Source organism: Leiobunum rupestre, chromosome 4, assembly GCF_980474605.1.
Source record: "Leiobunum rupestre chromosome 4, qqLeiRupe1.1.hap1, whole genome shotgun sequence".
NCBI classification, from domain to species: Eukaryota; Metazoa; Arthropoda; class Arachnida; order Opiliones; family Sclerosomatidae; genus Leiobunum; species Leiobunum rupestre.
The window spans coordinates 46,801,581-46,819,386 of NC_143387.1; the positions used below are offsets into that span (position 1 = coordinate 46,801,581).

The 17,806-nt window shown below is 38.5% G+C and overlaps 1 protein-coding gene across 1 annotated transcript in view; it reads right to left on the reverse strand.

Annotated features, from left to right (window-relative positions):
- LOC149948007 (cyclic nucleotide-gated channel alpha-3-like) overlaps positions 1–12,285 on the reverse strand; it is a 56,665-nt gene extending 44,380 nt beyond the window's left edge. The window contains exon 1 of the mRNA XM_090171414.1: positions 12,123–12,285. The gene's annotated coding sequence lies outside the window, so the exon portion shown is untranslated. The remainder of the gene's footprint in view (positions 1–12,122) is intronic.
- Between the last annotated feature and the right edge of the window lie 5,521 nt (positions 12,286–17,806).

The following is a 17,806-nucleotide window of genomic DNA, read 5'->3' on the forward strand; positions in this document are numbered from 1 at the left end:
TTCAGAAGAGTCTTATTTTAGGCTAAAAATAAGTGACCGAGATTCGTCGAAGTGGTCTATACACTCATCCTAATTATAAAAGTGGACATTGGCCGAATTTCCGAGTGAGGCCTGAAGGGCACGCTGGGTGGCCTCTTGTTAGAACGCAACGAGTTATTCGTGAAGGGTCGGCCAAAGTTGGGGCATCTTTTCCTTCGAAGGCGGAATGATGGCTGTACGCGGGCCCGGCCACCGAAAACTGACGACGGATATCTTACAGGACCGATCAACGCGAAAGTTCCGTCCGAGACAGGCCACGCGTGCAAAATCAATACAACCTTGTCAGCGCTTCTAAACTAAAAGTGTAAATATTTTAGTTACGTTTCATCCTGATTGAACCTAATAAGATTTCCTAAGAATTGAAGTTTCGCGAATATTAGAAAAATAAAGACGACGCTATTAGAGTTTGAGTAATTTCGTCTATAGACGCTAAAACAATCGCGACAGGATGATTCGCGGCCTTAAAGTTTCCTATTAAACGCCATTATATAAGCGTTAGGGAGGCGTTTAGGGGAGGGAGGGGGTCGAGCGGAATCTCACCCAATCTCACGTGGAGGATGGGGGGGGGGGTTTCGGCAAATCTCACGTAATTGTTTTCCGCAATAAACAGTGTAAAATTGCGATAAAACTGGGTTAAATTAAGTCAAACATGTTTCTCCACTAAAATATGGATAAATCCTACACGATAACACCCAGGGGCGTAGCGAAGGGCTTAGGATTGGGGGGGCTAAGTCTATGAAATTGCCAACTCATTACCAATAATTTGCCAACTTTAAACTTGCAGTTAATAAGTAGGTGAATAGTGTAAGGTCAAAGTTTTATTACGTGTATTATATACATGTTACGTTTTCAGTGCAATGCGTAAAGAAATATTACACGTTGCTGACTTGTATACGTCGATTTTTTAATTTGGCCCAACACTGGATAACTTAAGAAAAGTTGATATTGTCTAAAATATATTTTTCACTACTCATAAAGCCTCTTGTGTGAGTTCATTTCAATATTTAATGTTAAACAACTAAAGCAATAACATAAATATTACAACGTTAACTACTTCGCCCAAACGATTTTGTTTGATTATAGTTCTTTTAGACTTTTAGGTAGTAAATTACTATTCACTAAACGCTATTCTAATTAACTAGGAATAAGGTCTAACAAATTTCCAAAAATTGTCCGCCCCATCCCTCCATTGAAAAGAATAAAGGGTCTCCATGAAACAGTGGAAATTTGACAGTTTAAGCGAAAATACATTTTCCGCGTCATGAGTTCTACCTTACATACTTCTTCATAAAACGCTAAAATGCCTTGGTATGTGATCTTATGGCCTGATAACTTTGCCTTGGGAAATAAATTTGGATGGATTTCGACTCAAGTAGGCAGGTTAAAGGCCGACTACATGAATTTTCGGTTTACTCAAACTTTAACTGGGAGTAGGCTGACTGCATAGCACATGTGTCTTGCAGTCAGCCTACTTTCTGTCAAAGACAGAGTAAAACGAAAATTAACGTAGTCGGCCTTTAAGGCACTGCTCTAAAACCGTCTGAACTCTGAAATTTCTGAATACGTGTATGGGAAACTTGTGGGTGTTTAGACGTAGTCACGTAGCTTTACGTACACAGTCTGCACCTTCTATCAGTTTCCCCTGCATGTTTTTATGGGAAATTCAGGTGGTGGCGTAACCTGCCATTTAATTAACTAACGTTAATAGTTAGTGTAGGGAGCTGTTGGCTCGCGTGGCATGAAGGGCTTGCCACCACCCTCCTACGCATTGTAACCCGGCCACCTGTTTAAAGGTATAATAAGTCGCTAGATGACTTGGGCCTAAGGTATTGCCTTGGGTATTAGCCTAGCTGATTATTATTATTATTATTATTAATCAAATAAGTTGAATTCTGTAGTCTGTAGATGTGATTATGCGTAACCAAGGATTTTTGCCCAAGGTTGATTTTGGCCTGGTTTTTGCGGGCAAGAGTCCAAGGTTAAATCCGCCTAAACTAGGGTCTAATCCTAATGTTATTATGTTAACACAATTCTGATCCTGTTACAAACCCCACTGGAAAAGAAGAAAATAGAAAACATTACCATAAATAAAAAGTTAAATACCTGCAATTTTAATAATGTGATACCGCCTTATTTCTTTTGTTTTAATTTTTATTTGCCAAGAAGTGAAAGTGATACCGCATTACAGAAAATTATTAGAAAATAAATTGTTTCATTTGGTAAAACAATGTACACGACAACTTCGATCACTACAATCGCAATCGAATACTCTGATTTCTATGATAAAGCTTTACGTTAGTAGGCCTATAGTTCAACAATTGTATTTATTTCACTCGGGCGCTCTGGTTTACCGTAAAGTAGGAAGATAAGACAAATTGGATGAAACCAAAGTAAATGTAACAGAACTGTTAAAAAACTTATTCTGAGTAGAGTATGAACACAAATCCACAATCAATAATCCTAAACCAAATGGAATGAAATTTTCTGAAATTTAATCTTTTTTAAAGTAATAAAAATAAAATATTATAAAAAAAAACAAATAGAAGCTGCAGCGGTCCATTACATTAAAATTACTTGACTTAAATCGAGCTAAAGTGAATACTCCAGAATTTTTTTCTTTGCCAACTCAAGTTCAAATTGCCAAGTTTGCCAACTCTGAGAAAATGTTCGGAGGGTGCGATGCCCCCCCAAAGCTTCGCCCCTGACATTAACCCCTTTGCGCATCGTTTTCTGCGCCGGGGGGATGAAATAGAAGCTACTACGATTTGCGCTCATGTGCCAATTAGAATTATTAGATGCGCGTCCGCGTTCGTTCGCGCCGGTTCCGCGTTTAACCTTGAAGGGAATTCCCCTTCCTCATTAAAGTCTAAAATACTAGTCTCAACTAGTCTTAAAGGTCGACTACATAAATATTCGGTTTACTCTGTCTTTCACTGGAAGTCGGTTAACTGCAATTTACGTGTGCCATGCAGTCAGCCGACTTCCAGTGAAAGACAGAGTAAACCGAAGATTTATGTAGTCGGCCTTTTAATATAAATAATTAAGCAAATTGTGTTCTTTTTTAAATTAATCCAACGCAATCAAACGCAGATTAACATATTTACACTAAAAATACGCATTTTGAAAAATCTCACGTGATATTAGGGGGAGGAGGGGGACGAGCCAAATCTCACGACATCTCACCAAGGGGAGAGGGGGGGTTGAAAAATCGACAAAATCGCCTCACGTCAATATTGGACGCTTCCTTAAATATTCAGCCACTTTTTAAAAAGAAATGATCGGAAATTCCGGGGAAGGATACTCTGCTAATGAAACCATATGTTTACACGCTGTCAATGCAGAATTAGATGGAAATTACGTCATTGTAATTTTTCCTTTCAATATATTAATCTCTGCAAATTCAATAGTTTCCATTAAATCGGGGTAAATACGCAGTTTTCTTAGAGTGTTATATAACCCAATTCCTTTTAGAAAGTATGGAAACGTTTTCTAGCGCTCAAAGTTAGAAATTAAATTGATTCGAATTCCTTTCCTTAAGCTAGCTTGGCTGTCTATCGCATATGAGATTCCGGTTAAATCAAAGCTTTGTTTAATTTCCCTATTTTTGAACCTCAGAAACTATTGAATTTTATTTTCCCCTAAATTCTTTGTATAGTCATTTGGTTTGCGACTTCAATTCCAGATCAAGCCATCGCGGCTCCGGCCACCCGGCTCCTAGTGGCCACGTTTTATTATTAGTTTGTGAAAAGGTTATTAACGTTTTTATGGAAGAAAATTCTAGAACGAAATAAAATATAACGCCCAAGAATACCGAAAGAAAGTATTTCTTTAATTAAATTCGTTGGGCTAGAAAATAAATTATTCTCAATAATATAAAGGTATTTTCGAACAAGCCGAGTACATTTAGGTTAACACGTTTTTCTAAAATGGTATGAAAGTCATTTTTTAATATCTCGTGAAAGATGTCACTTCAAAGAAATTCCGGATCAAACTTTTTCCTAGTATTTCCATTGTACCAGTTTAGAAGCGTAATTCCGCAAAAATTGACGTAGCCACTCTTAAGACCATTCATTCGTGAAAATATTTCTTAAGAAATTAAAAAGACTATTACACTGGCTATCGAGTTTTGTTTCCAAGTAAACACTACGTATAAAAACACGTAATTTAACGTAATACCCGATATTTCGCAAACCAATTTGTCGCGGAAGAGATATCGGATTGATCCTTCTCAAAAACGCAATCATTTTTTCGTCTTCGTGGAAAATGGGCCGCTCGTCTATTCGGGAAATATTGCTCACCCAAAAAGTGCATAGGAAATTTCCATTTCTGATTTCTCGGCATCCCGAAGGAGAAATTTTCAAATACCGAGTAAGTAAATCATAGAAATACTTCCGCGTGCTCGCGCCCAATACAGCCCCGGGGCAACGAAAAAATATCACGTAAGTTTCCGCCGAGATAACTTTCTCGGGAGCCTGGAGGTAGTATATACCCGCCGAACCCGAGCCTTAACTCGACTAACGCCACTACCAAGTGGACGATTTACGACTTGTTTTTGTATCCTTCCGCGGAATAATGCCTTAAAGGTTGCGATTGTTATCTTATTTAGTACGTACTGGTAGCTCGCTCATCTCTAGAAATAAAACCTTGAATTTGATATACGTATCCCGATATTTCAAAAGCAGTCTGGTTGGCCCAATGGAAAAAACAAATTAGACAACGTCCAATATATCGCGAGGTCAAGTAGCAGTTACAAATTGACTGATCGCCTTTATCTATACGCGAAAATTCATTATTTCTTAAACTATTACGTTGATTTATGAGAATCCGCGGCAGCGATATTGTTTTGGATTCAACCGACGAAACGTTTTTTAATGTAGGAAATATCATATTTTTTACTTTCAGTAAACGTTTTTCCGAACTTCATATTTATTTTCAATTTCACCAATTTCATTCGTGGATGCCACCGGATTTAAATACACTCGGTTTAAAATTGGCTCAGTTGAAGCTCATCGTACATCCGCCCGAAATTCAACCGAGTCAGATATTTTCAGCCAAATCGGCTAACATTTACGGGATTTACAGATAATGACAAATTTACAAGACGGTATCTGATATAGTTATCATACTAGGTGTGATTTATTTGCGGCCCAAAGGTTTGAGCATCTTAGTATACACAGGCTGGAAACGAGAGATATTTCCAATATGTCTGCGAAGCAAATCTTGCGCTTCGTTTCAAGGTCTAAAAGGCTGGGGCTGCACAATGGACATCTGGTCGAAGTGCTTGGTTCATAAAAGCCATTAGGTTTTATAAATCTAAACCCTGAATTTCACCGACTTTTGTTACGGCTTAAATCAGAATTAAATAATATTATGCACAGTCTGGTATTATGGTTTTAAAGGACGAAGTTATATTTCTAGAGCTCGGGGTTTGGATTAGAAGTAACCGTTTTATTTGTTTTTATCCATAACCGAAAATTATCCGAACTAAAAGTTATTTTTGGTATATTAAATAGTTTTATAACAGCGAATAATATTCATAAATAAACAGTTAACCGAAATATTGTTGAATAATCGACATTTTTGGTGGTTAATTTATCTGTTCCGCCGAGCTCTATAGATATTTCTCAAGTCCCATATTTTACGAACTCCTTCCCGAACTATTTGACGGTGGAAAATATCAAGGTAAAATTCATTGACTTGTACCCTTGCCAATTGAAATCGTTCCACATAGCTCATCTCGTAGTTTTGAAACTTAAATGTACGCTAATTCTTGATTATTTTGGACGTATGTTCGAAATAAATTAATTACTAGCGTTTTTTATTTGGCTGCGTGAGATTAGCGACAAATAAAACTGCGAGACATTCTTGCTATTTATTCATCATTACCCGTAAGAAAACTTTCTATACAATCTCTATGAAATCGTTTAGAGCTCTTTAGAGGGTGAAGGGGGTTTTATATATCCTATAGAGTGATCTATAGAAAAATTGATAGCAAGGTCCCATTTCCACTAAGTGTTAGCTTAAATTTGAAATAAAATAATGAACAAATTCGAATGATAAACATTCAGAGTGCCCTATATCGGCAGATTTCCGAGGTTAGCCAGAGTTCCTACACAGTACCACATGTAACATAATTACTCATAAGTGTGCCTCTGTTTAACATCTCTGTATTAAAAATTTAAATGAGACCTTGTTTCAAAGCCACCAAAGAAAATACGGACTAACGTCGCGTAAAACTGGTTTTAACTTCCTTCCCTCCCCGCGGCCCCGCCAGAACTAGTTTTGATGACGATAAAACCGTCATCGACTGGGAAGTGACGCCAATTACGTCATATCCTTGCAACAAGGTCTCATTGTGGAAAAGTTCTTTCTGGCACACTTATGAGTAATTATGTTACATATGACAGTACTGATGAGCCCCAAAAGGGCGAAACCGGTCTACTGTTGGAATCTCTGGCCTAAATTTTGACTTTTGATAATTCGAATGATATTCTATTAATTTCTTAAAGGGCCTTAAGAAAATATTACGGAATTAAACAAAACGTTCAAGAAGTTTAAAAAAAATCTCCTAAATGTTTAGAGAAACTGTTCTTTGCGACCTAAAGAAAACTTTCAAGATTTTTATAGAAACTATTCAATGGAATCTATAGAACGGTATTCTGAAAACCAATTTTAGAAAAATGAACCATTTGCTAAAGACAATCTATGAAATATTCTAAAGACCTGTTTCACAATATATCTACTAACACAACATATCTTTATAGAAATGTCTATAGAAAGGTTTTGCAAGGGTATTATAAAGCGGTATATTAGAGGGGTTAATCCAGCCCTCGAAAACGTGTATGGCAGTTGCAGGAGTGTAGATTGTTCACGTTTCCAAGAGGTGGCTTATCCGACATTTAGAAGTCAGCTCGCCGGATAAACATATCAATTTAGAAATTATCCGTTTTTATCATTTCGCTACCAATCCGATTTTACATAAAAAATTTATAATTAAATATATTAATATACATTTAAGGCAATCGTTGACTGCTTTATAACAAATGTTAAAATATTAACTGGTTAGAATCGTCTAACGTTTTCTTAAATTGAAATTTTTCACGGTGAGATCGGATGTTGCAGACCTTGAAAAAAATATATTTACGTATAAAACACACTACACGCTTCCACTTCGGATTTCCAATAACGCAATTTCCATATCTGGTTTCCTGATTTTTAAGAACTTATTTCTCTTATTTTGGTCAGTTTTTGCATCGTTATTTCAGGATATTCAAGCGGACTTCGAAGTTTTAAAATCCCTTCTTAGCAAAAAAGGTTCAACATTTCAGCCCCTTTGCGAAATATTATCCAGGGCTAATTTACCGCATTCGATATGAAAGACTATAACGGCAGAAATTAGGCATCAAAAATAAGCTCGCAATTGATACCAGTGAATTTTAGCGTTCTTAAAGTCAATTATCGCCACGCGTATTTTACATTAATTAATTCGAAATATTGATTTAGAGTCAAAAACAAATACATCAAGTATGAATAATTTCTCGACGCGTGACAACAAACGGCCGAGAGAAACATCAACTGGAAGAGGACAAATTAGGGATAAATCTCATTCGTCTAGACCGGAAATAAACCTTACCCGTTAGCGCTAGCAAAATGTACGGAACGATCGTGTTTCGACGCTGTTAGTCTCGCGTTACGCTGACTTCTAATACTCTAGTATTCTAACGTGTCGTAAAAGGCAGATACGCACGCGGGCACCAAAACGTAACGTCTCGGCAACCCTTGAACAGTCTTAATTACGAAATTGACGACACCGATATTTCATTGATAAAATGTTAAAGTTTCCCTTTACAAATTCAATACTACGCTCCGTTTATGGAAACCTGATAAAAGTAACGAATCGCTCATCAACGCCAGGTCATTTCGAATATTTCCTCGATATTACGACTATACGGTTAATTGAGAGAGTAAGCACCCGACATTTCGAACCGGAACGTCAAGGTTTCCGCAGTTTCGCCAAGTTAAAATTGAAGCGCTGTGAAAGCGTTTTGAAGTTTGAGTTAGAACCTTGATGAGGCTTTGCTTAACCCCCGCGGGATAAAACTATTCCGCCGTAACGATATATAATTTTGGTTTAATACCGTATTATTGGAACGCGATTTCGAAATTTTAGGCAATACGTCAGTCGATAAGTCTTCGTGTTGGTAGGGTAATGTATGATGGTATGAATAAATCTTTTATATTGTTTTAGTGAATATCTGAACCACAATCCTAGCTACGCCACTATTTAATAGTAATAATAATCAGCTAATCTAATCCAAGGTACCGCACCATAGGCCAAAGTCAACTTGCTACTTTTAATGTCTTTAGATCAGGTGGCCGGGTTACAACGCGTAGGAGGGTGGTGGGAAGTCCTTGGTGCTCTCTATTAGCGTTATTACCACGTGGAAGGAGTGGTTCCGATTTTTCAAACAGTGCCACCTAGGAGCAACAAACACACAGCACCCCACACTAGGATAACGCAGCTAGCCTTTAAACACGCTAACGCATTGTTGCGTACGAATTTCATTGGACGAGCTTTTACGTGAACGTTTTACGGAAAGGGGGGAAGACAATTTCCGAATTTTCCCCTTCCGACGGCAGAAGGTGCTAAAGCGTCTAGCCAATGAAAACTGTACACAAGGAAATTCACGACTTTTGACGGGTTGCGTTCTCCTTGTGTGGGATGCTGTGTTTGTTGCTCCTAGCTGGCACGAGCCACTGCTCCACACCCCTGATGTGGCCAGTTACGCCAATTCAAAGGTAGCGTGAAATTGGATATACACTTATTACGTTATTTAACTTTTATTATGAAATCCCGTAACACACAGCAAAGTAGTTTATATAAAAGTCACTGTACCTTAAAATTCGCTTCTGTAAATAAAGCGTGGACTAAAGTGAGGTGCCAAGTTTGGATTTTTTAAGCTTGTTAAAGACTTTCAACATTTTCTCAACGGCTCTCTAAGATGCCTTGTAAACTTCTTTTAGTCGGTCTTCGCGATTCTTTTTACTAAGGCGTAAGATAGAGCCGCAGTAAGGAGCTTTAGTAAATTCTGATTAGGCCTTCCAAATATCAGGAAGTTTTTCCAACACCGCGCTTTTTGCCTAATTCATGGTTCAGCTGTTTAATATTTACGCTTTCCTATTTGGTCCAATAAGCGTGGGAAAAACCAGACTTCCAAATTAAATTAAATAATATACTAGGGCCTATTTTAAATTTTACCCACTACTAGGGATTTCCGGTAAGTTTAATTTAAATCATTGAAAAGATAAAAGCTCTGAAAGATTTACTTTCCAAAAGCTATACTCAAAAGTACATAATATATCCGCCTTGGATGTAAAAATAATCTTTTGTGTAATTACAATTCTTCTGTTTCAATATACTTAATATTAATTATCTAGCTTAAATTTAAAAGCTTCCGCGAAGACTTAAGACGTTCAATAATCTAGCAGTATATTTCTTTAAGCGCGTAATAATAGCTTCTCCGTTAACAACTCTGGCGTGGTTCGTTTTTTCAGCCTGAGGTATTCGCTTCATTGCCTTAAAAAATTCATTTAAAAATAACAATTTAACTCCCTATATCACGTCGCGGTAATTTGTAGCTTCGAAGCGTAGAGCTCTGAAATTTCCCTATTTATATTTAAACGGGCGACGTAAGAAATTCTCCAAAGTAGATGACGACGTTATCCAGAGAGCTATTAATAAAGCCGAGTATCCGCGTGCTCCGAATAAAAAGAAATAACACGGCGTCTGCTTTTTGACCACAAAGAACGCCTTAAAAGAACGGGCGAAAGAATAAGAGGTCATCAGTGATGGAAATGGTGGTTTTACTAATTGATTGCTCGGTAATATTTTATCGCGACATTCCATTCGAATAAGCATTGTTATAGCGAGCGCGGTCCTCTTCACTGGGAAATAGCGAAACTTATTACGGGATAAGTGAAAGGTTCGAGGACCGAAAAACACAGTTTTCGCGTTTAGAGCGCGCAGGCAATTATAGTTTTAACCACTTCAAGTTGACAAAAATCGTATATACAATAAAAAATATATCACCGTGTACAATAAAACGAGAAGTATGTACATTTCAGAAGCGCAATTGGGATTAAGTCGCGATTCTTTCGATATTCAACGCTCGATATGTAAATTACGCGTGGCATTTGCGCACGCTATACGACAACGAGAATTCGATTTCGATACCACATACCGTGTCGAGTTCGACTATACGACATTTATACTCTTTTGAACGTTTTACAGAGCGTCATTTATCAATAATCGAAATAACTAGCATTTTCGACCAAAAACTGTATTTCGATTGTGTACCCGATTTAGACCATGGTTACCGATTCAAGGAGTCGCTATGTATCTTACCAGATGCGCAACTACCTCGGAAATTAAGAAAATATTACTTGATAGGTTTTGGTAAATTATTATTTCATTAAATAATGTCTCTATTAGTTTTTTCGATAGCGATTATGCCTTATTTAGATTGCACTAATTAAACTATTAAAATCGTTTAGTATTTTTATCCGCAAAATAGAAAGCGTTGTGTAATAAAAGCCAATGAACATTACCAAATGTGGAACAAAATCTCAATTAACCAATAAATTATTGTTCTACTAAAACTAAGCAATTATCACAACCAGATTGTCTACTATTAACATACTTTTTTTAGGGATGTCATTTCAGGAGGGGCAGAACTTAAAGGCCTAGGTTTTCTAACTTTTCTTCTGCCTGTCCCCCTTAAAATTAGGCCAACATGTTCAGCGGTTGGCCTACCACCAGGGTATTTGTGCTCCACTAAGTTAATTTAAAGGGGGACAGGCAGAAAAAAACCTAGGCCTTTAAGCTCCGGAAAACAGTTTTTATAAAGGCCAAAAACACGGGTCAAATTTAATATTTTTTGAATTTTTAATCGAAATTGTTATTGCATAATTGCTGGTGATTTTCGGGATCATAGACAGAACAAAGTATTTTTCCAAAATATTCATCCGATTCTGAGTTGGTATTAGAAAAATTCGTGAACTTTTTTAGCTCATAAAAATTCACTAAATGACTTCCCTGACTTTGGTTCATAAGTGACGAAGTTTTACATCTGTAACAAAGAATAACTCTACGAGCGCGTTCGAAGAATTGCTTCGGCCTTTAATGAAAATGTATTTACAACGTGATGTAACCTTTAGAGGCCATTAAAAATCTATTTACGAGTGACGAGTCCGTCGAATTATATGGTACGGGTCACGGGGCAAAGACGGCCGAAAATTATCTTCAAACTATCCCAGCAATTTTAAGATCGCGAATAGACATTCGCGCGTTGACTGAGCTTTGAATACCGACGTCGCGGTACTGAAATTCATCTAGGCAAAATGCCCTTTGAAATATAAACCCGCAGCGCGTTGTTTCAAAAGAGCAAAGCGTGGCCCGTAAGTCCGACAACGGATGCCATTCAGACCATTTCTTTCACTCCTTATTCCAATTGTTTCATTTCCGTAACGGGGCAAAGAATAATACGTTCCGCCATGCACTTATTTAAATCAATTTGAAGCGATATGTTTGAATTTATTGATCAATTCAACGCTATCAGATAGGTTTAGTTATTACATTAAATTAATTTATTGAATTAATGAAATTCCTCTCCTGTTCTCTACATTTTCAATGTCGCTTACGCGCTTATACCCTGTGGTTCAAACCCAAATTTCTGGAAAATTATTATTGGATAATTGTACGAGTTTATTTGAAAGTCAAAAATAATTTAAAATTTAAGTATTAAGGTGCTTTATAAATCAAAATCTGAAAATCAAAGTATACGCGTGTTAACCGAACCTGAACTTTAGACAAGATTACCGTATAGGTAGTTCGCCGCCCCTACGGATCGCGTAGGCTAATTTCATTCTCTTATTCAAACTTAATTTCGGGTATTTTACATTATAGGGGCCACAAAGTTCAAAGATTTTTGGAACAACGCAGACGCCAGCATAACTGCCGCGACTGGCAACTTTACCTCTACCCCAAATGAAAACTATCGTACAGGAAAGTCAATGAAACTTACGGATAAGTAGTTAATCCCCTTTAAAAATCCTCGGTGTGGTGGAGTTTTCCAAAAGGCCGATATAATCCACAGGCGGAGAACGAGTTTTGCGTCAGTTTCGAAGAAGAAACTCGAGTTCGAAGAGAATCGGTGAAGACGCGAGGATAGAACGAAGTTATCCAAGTCAGAGTTGCCTCTCAAATGAGTACCCCAAACTCTGGTTCAAGCCCCCGCCGCGTGGGGTGGCCGCCGAACTGGAAGTCGATAGTGCGGGGGGGGGGGGGAGTTTGCCGTTATAGTCGCGGGTGACAATGGAATGGGTGCTAGCGATGGGGGGGGGGGGGGGGTGATTTTGTGCCGCGCGAGAAAAGGAGGATGTTGGTCCATGATAATGTCAATTGCCCAAACGATTGAGCTTCGAAGCAGCGAAAAGAAAATGCTTTAGCTTTAAAGGGATGCGCGGCGTCGGCTAACGGGCCTACAATGAATCAGGGTTGTTTCGGAAGATAATAATAGGAAATAAACAGAGGGGGGAAATCCGGCGCATTTAACTCCCCTCGTTTATATAAGTACTTTCACCTAGTTTCTTCTCCTTCGTACTGTAATCAAGAAATTATAAGTGTCTTAGGCAAACTGCGATGGCCTTGATAATTCCCATTGCACCGGGTTTAGTTTACAGCCCAGATTTTCGCTAACGCGAGAGTACTTTAAATTAGGCTCAAATAATAGTTAACTTACCTCATTTACGTGATTTTATGAGTAGCTAGAGCAGTTTCGCGAAGAGCATTATAAATTATCCACGTACTTTAATATGAGAACGAATCTAGATTTCTTAAATTAATTTTCTATTAAGTTTGGTTTTTTTGTGTACGAGTGACGTCTTACTTTCAACGCCGCTGAAGCCCCACCCGTTTCTCCGTGTACATTTGCCGCAGGGGTACAATGTAGCCTTAGTTATTCCAGTGCAATCATATGCAATGTCGTTCTGTTACTCTTATAACGAGCTCAGTAGCGTAAATAGCGCCCCAGCAGACCCCGCGGTGCGGGGGGGGGGCAAGAACTAGGGGGCCCCCAAACGCGAGGGGTCGGTCATTTGGCCAAATCCCGTACAAAATTTGGAATAAAATCCACAAATCTAAAATCCAAGAATTTTCCTCCCATAGACTTTGTATGACAAAAAATCCTGGATTTTTAAAAAATCCAAAATCCCGTACACAAAACAGGCAAATGTCCGACCCCTCGCCCAAACGTTTATGATTAAAATCGGTGCTATTTAAAAGGGCCCCGAGTCGTTTTTCGCGGGGGGGGGGGGGCGGAGGTCCTAGTTACAACACTGAATGAGCTAGCTTAAAAATTTCCCTATGTGCAATCTGGAAATCACGTGAATGTTTCTTAAAGCGATTTCTGCCCTGACGGCAGCAACGCTTCCGATTTAGGCCACGCCTACAATATAAAAAAAAATTGAAACAGTCAGTTCTCTTAAATTATCGATGCATAGCGGATTATTGTAATACGAACATATCAAATATTATAGTTCTCCGAAATAAATATCACGTATAAACACATAAAGTTCACGTTCTATGATTGGATCTTCTGTGGATAAACCATCTGTATGCTGGCCGAAACGCGTGTACTTAGGGAAATTACCGAGCACCAATCTTTCAAAGATGCTGGCGTTAACGGGATTTCTGAAAGCGGAATGCCGCGTTGGATAAAATAGATACAAGCCTTAACTTGATTTACAGCCCGGGTTAAAAGCAATTTGGACAAAGCAGATTTGAGACGGCCAAAGAGAACGGCGGGAAAAGAACAACGAAATCCGGCGAAAAACTCCGGGAAAGTTCTCTGGATGTTAGCGAGCATCTTACGTTGGACGGTCCATTTCCCGACGGCAGCGCCTTAACATGGCGGACAGCTTCCGTTTTCGCGTTCAGCTTTTTTCTTTCCCCCCTTGTAAACGAAATATAAACCGCCGATTTGTTTAAATTAACTTCTTCGATGGTAAAATCAAAATAAAAGCTAAAATCCCGGAAAGCGATTTTCAGATTGGGAATGCACTCAGAGGATGGGATAACAAAAAATAAAACAAGACGTTACGCGATATTTGGGGATTTAGGGAAAAGAAATCTAGAGCAGCCTCCGACCAAAAACAACGAATTATTCTCATTTTACCGCCATTCAAAAACTTAAATTTACATTTATATTACCGCGGAGATTTAAGAAATTCCATAACACGTTGGCCGAGAAGTAGGAATCGAGGGACATTGGATTTACCTATACTTGTTTCTATCGTTAAACCTTTACGAATAATTACTGGACCCGAAACCAAATGGCGCGCTTGCAGTGTTTCCACACGGGTGACTTTATTTTTCCCTTTTTTTGGAGCGGATAAATTAATTTTTCCCGTTTTCGAAAACCGTTTTTCCCGCAATTTTTCCCGCTAAATTCTAACCGACGGCACTTATGTTAAAATCGCGTGCGCCGCAGAAATTATGATTTTTCCCAAATGTGGACTAAATGATGACGATTTTCATTCCATATTTAAGTTTAAGGAGGCCACAAATGATATAATTCCTTTATCAGTTCCGTTTTTAAATTTAATAGATTTTAAACTAGTAAACAGCCACTCTGTTACTGCATTAGAATAAGGCAAGCACGAAAAGAATCTCACTAGTTTTGGAACTGAGTATTGTTTCGGAAAACCGCCCAACTGGCAGCCCTGCTTCGAAATGAATAAATGATATTGCCCGTAAGTTCGTAACGGCAAGGATACGGGTAACCGAGGATACGGGTAGCAGACGATTCTAATTAGAACAAGAGCTGATTCGAGTACGCAGTGAACAACCTTGCGCAGTGAATCTAGCGAGTTCAGAAAAGGTCTAGAAATAAGTACGATAAACAAAAAGGCCTAGAAATAAACATGCACTATATATTTTTCTCTATCTTTAACTTTTCCTTCGAAATTTCCCGTTCTGAGTAATTTTCCCCGCTTTATTCCCTTATTCCCGCTTTCGAATATTTTGCAGCGCTCTTAGTCAGTTTTCCCCGAAAACGGGATTTATTCCCGCAATGTGGAAACACTGCGCGCTTGGTGCTTTTACGACAGCCGCTTGTAGCGCCGTAGTGTCAAGAATTGGAAAGATTTCTTTCCAAATACTAAACACGTGACCAATATTAGCTTACGACGTTAGGCCTAGCGTTCTTAGCTCATCACAGTCGTCAAAGCTTACACCTTTATTTAAATTTTGAGAACCCATTTTTAAATTTATAATCTATTTAAACCTTCACACAAACTACATATGCAAAAACATTAAAGCGAACTTCCTATTTAAATTAATTAAATCATTACCCTTTCATTTTTATTCCAATACAATTATTACTGAATAATCTAAAGCCTATTAAAATTCCTAAAGCCTCACTTTTTACGCACGTGTTTTGTATTTGGATAGAAATATTTCGCGATTCTCTCGGTAATAGCGCTGACTGGAGATGCAAATTGTGGAACCGGGGATTTTGCTTAGGTTTCGAGTCCAGTAATTATTTGTCCAAGGTCAAACAGCCGTTTCCCCGCAAATTCTCGTTCTAGACGCGATTTTTCTATCGTTCCGAGCTGAAATTAGGCAGCGCGAACGCAACCTTGACCAAACTGACAGCGGCACTTTACGCGCCCATTGGCCATCTCCGTTTGGCGAGCGAAAGCGGTCGACGAGATCGTCAAATACAAAGCAAAGTTTTCCACCCATCTCGTTTCTTTTATTAAATTTCTTTTGGTCTTTCTACCTTTTTCCTCCTTCTAAATGAGGCAAATGCCGTTTGGCGTCTCCACAGTCGTCCTTCGAAAAAGGAAAACGGCGGATATTTTTTCCGGCAAAGAAAGTCGAGCTATACTCGCGATAAAAATGTTTCCGCTAGCCATCGGACTGGAGATGTTTTCAGTCATTGCACGCCCTGATATCAATAATCATGAGCTCCGAAGGTTTCATCGCCACTTTTTAACTACGCCTTTAACGACCGACGTTTTCAGGATCGTTATGGTTGTGATTTCGTTTTATCGCCTCAGTTTCAGATGATCCGACGTTTCAACGAAAAAGGAACGTATTCTCTTTATTTTATAATAAAATGACGTCATTAGAAAATGCAATTCTAAATTATACGTCTGTAACTCGTGGGTGTATTGCATATAAGTTATAATATGCCAATACGTGGGCCGATACGATACGACCAAATGAGCTAGATTCGAGCAAACATGCCTTAAAGCATAAGTAACATAATAACAATAACTAAGCCGAACATCATTAAAAACGTTTTTATCGGCGCCACGATCTCATGTTTTTTTTATCACGCGTGATTCGCACGCGGGCTTCAAAACAAAGCCAAAGCCCCTCGCGACTCCAGAACGTGTTCTCTGATATTAGGTTTAAATTTTTATCAAAACGTAGTCATCCAAAACGGTAAGTCGCTAGTCCAAGTCACAGCTTAAAGAGAGTATCAGTGCCGAAAAAAGATTCGGTTAGAAAATTAGCATTAAAGCAATAGGAAGTGTCATACTTATTGTTATTATGTTACTTATGCTTAAAAGCAGTAATAGGCCTAGCGGGGAAGGTCCAGCTTCTTTCATTATTCAATCGTGGCGCTTCAGTCTAAAACTTGTAACGACCGTTTACAAAAGCAAACCTTTGTGGACTTTAAGCTAGGAGGCCCCAGTGGGTAGTCATAGAGCGTCCAAGGGTCACTAGTTTCTCACTGGTTAAACGTGATGCAGCTTCAGGTTCAAATCATGGAAAATCCCCAGACTCAGAAATATTCCGATTGACGTCAGTGGCGCCAATTGAAAGCGTGGTCACGTGAACCCTGGACCGAGTCAACCTGTTCTCGTAAAAATGAAAAAGGAGTAGAACTTGTCTCGTGGTCATCAACGATAAACGCGAGCTAAGCCCAAAAAGGGATCAACAAGAAAATGTTACTTTGAGTCCGTTCCGACAGTTCAGCGAATTTGAGTGCGACAAAACGCAATGCGTTGCCGCGCGAAGCCAGAGTGACTAGTCCTCGTGGTTTCCTCGGTCCTACCGTTGTCTCGCTATTCGCCAAGTAGAAAGGACTGCCTTCGAGGGTCATCCGTGTCAAACCATCTAGGGACTCGTTTCTCAAGAACTAATTGTCGATAAGTATAAACTTTCCGTTAGGCGGTAATTCGCTGTTGTATCGACCACTATACAAGCTAGACCTCGATAAGGTTATAAAACCGATAAGGAGTTTACGTCCTGAGAGACCTGTTCGTCAGCTCTCAAATTAGAAATGTTGTAATGAAAATCCCATAAGAAATGCGAATACGTAAAAATCTAGTTTACATTAGTGTCGCGAGCAAAAAGGGTTAACCCATGATTCTCCAATTAATATTAACTAGCCAATCTAACCGAAAGTAATTATCTCTGGGATATTCCATCGCGTTTATTTAAGCTAGATTACGAATCAGTATTGTATTTGTGTTAATTAATTACCATAAGTAATTCATGTTAAATAACAATTTAATAATAAAGAAGCGTCATCGTTTGTAATAGAAATCCTCTGTCAATTAACTTCATTTAATTTAAGTTTTATAACTAGCTTTAATTTTAAAATGCCAACATTATAGACTAATCTGGTAGCTCGTTAAAATATTTATTAGAGTAACCCAAACTGTGTTTGCAAACTCCGGCAGCATCATG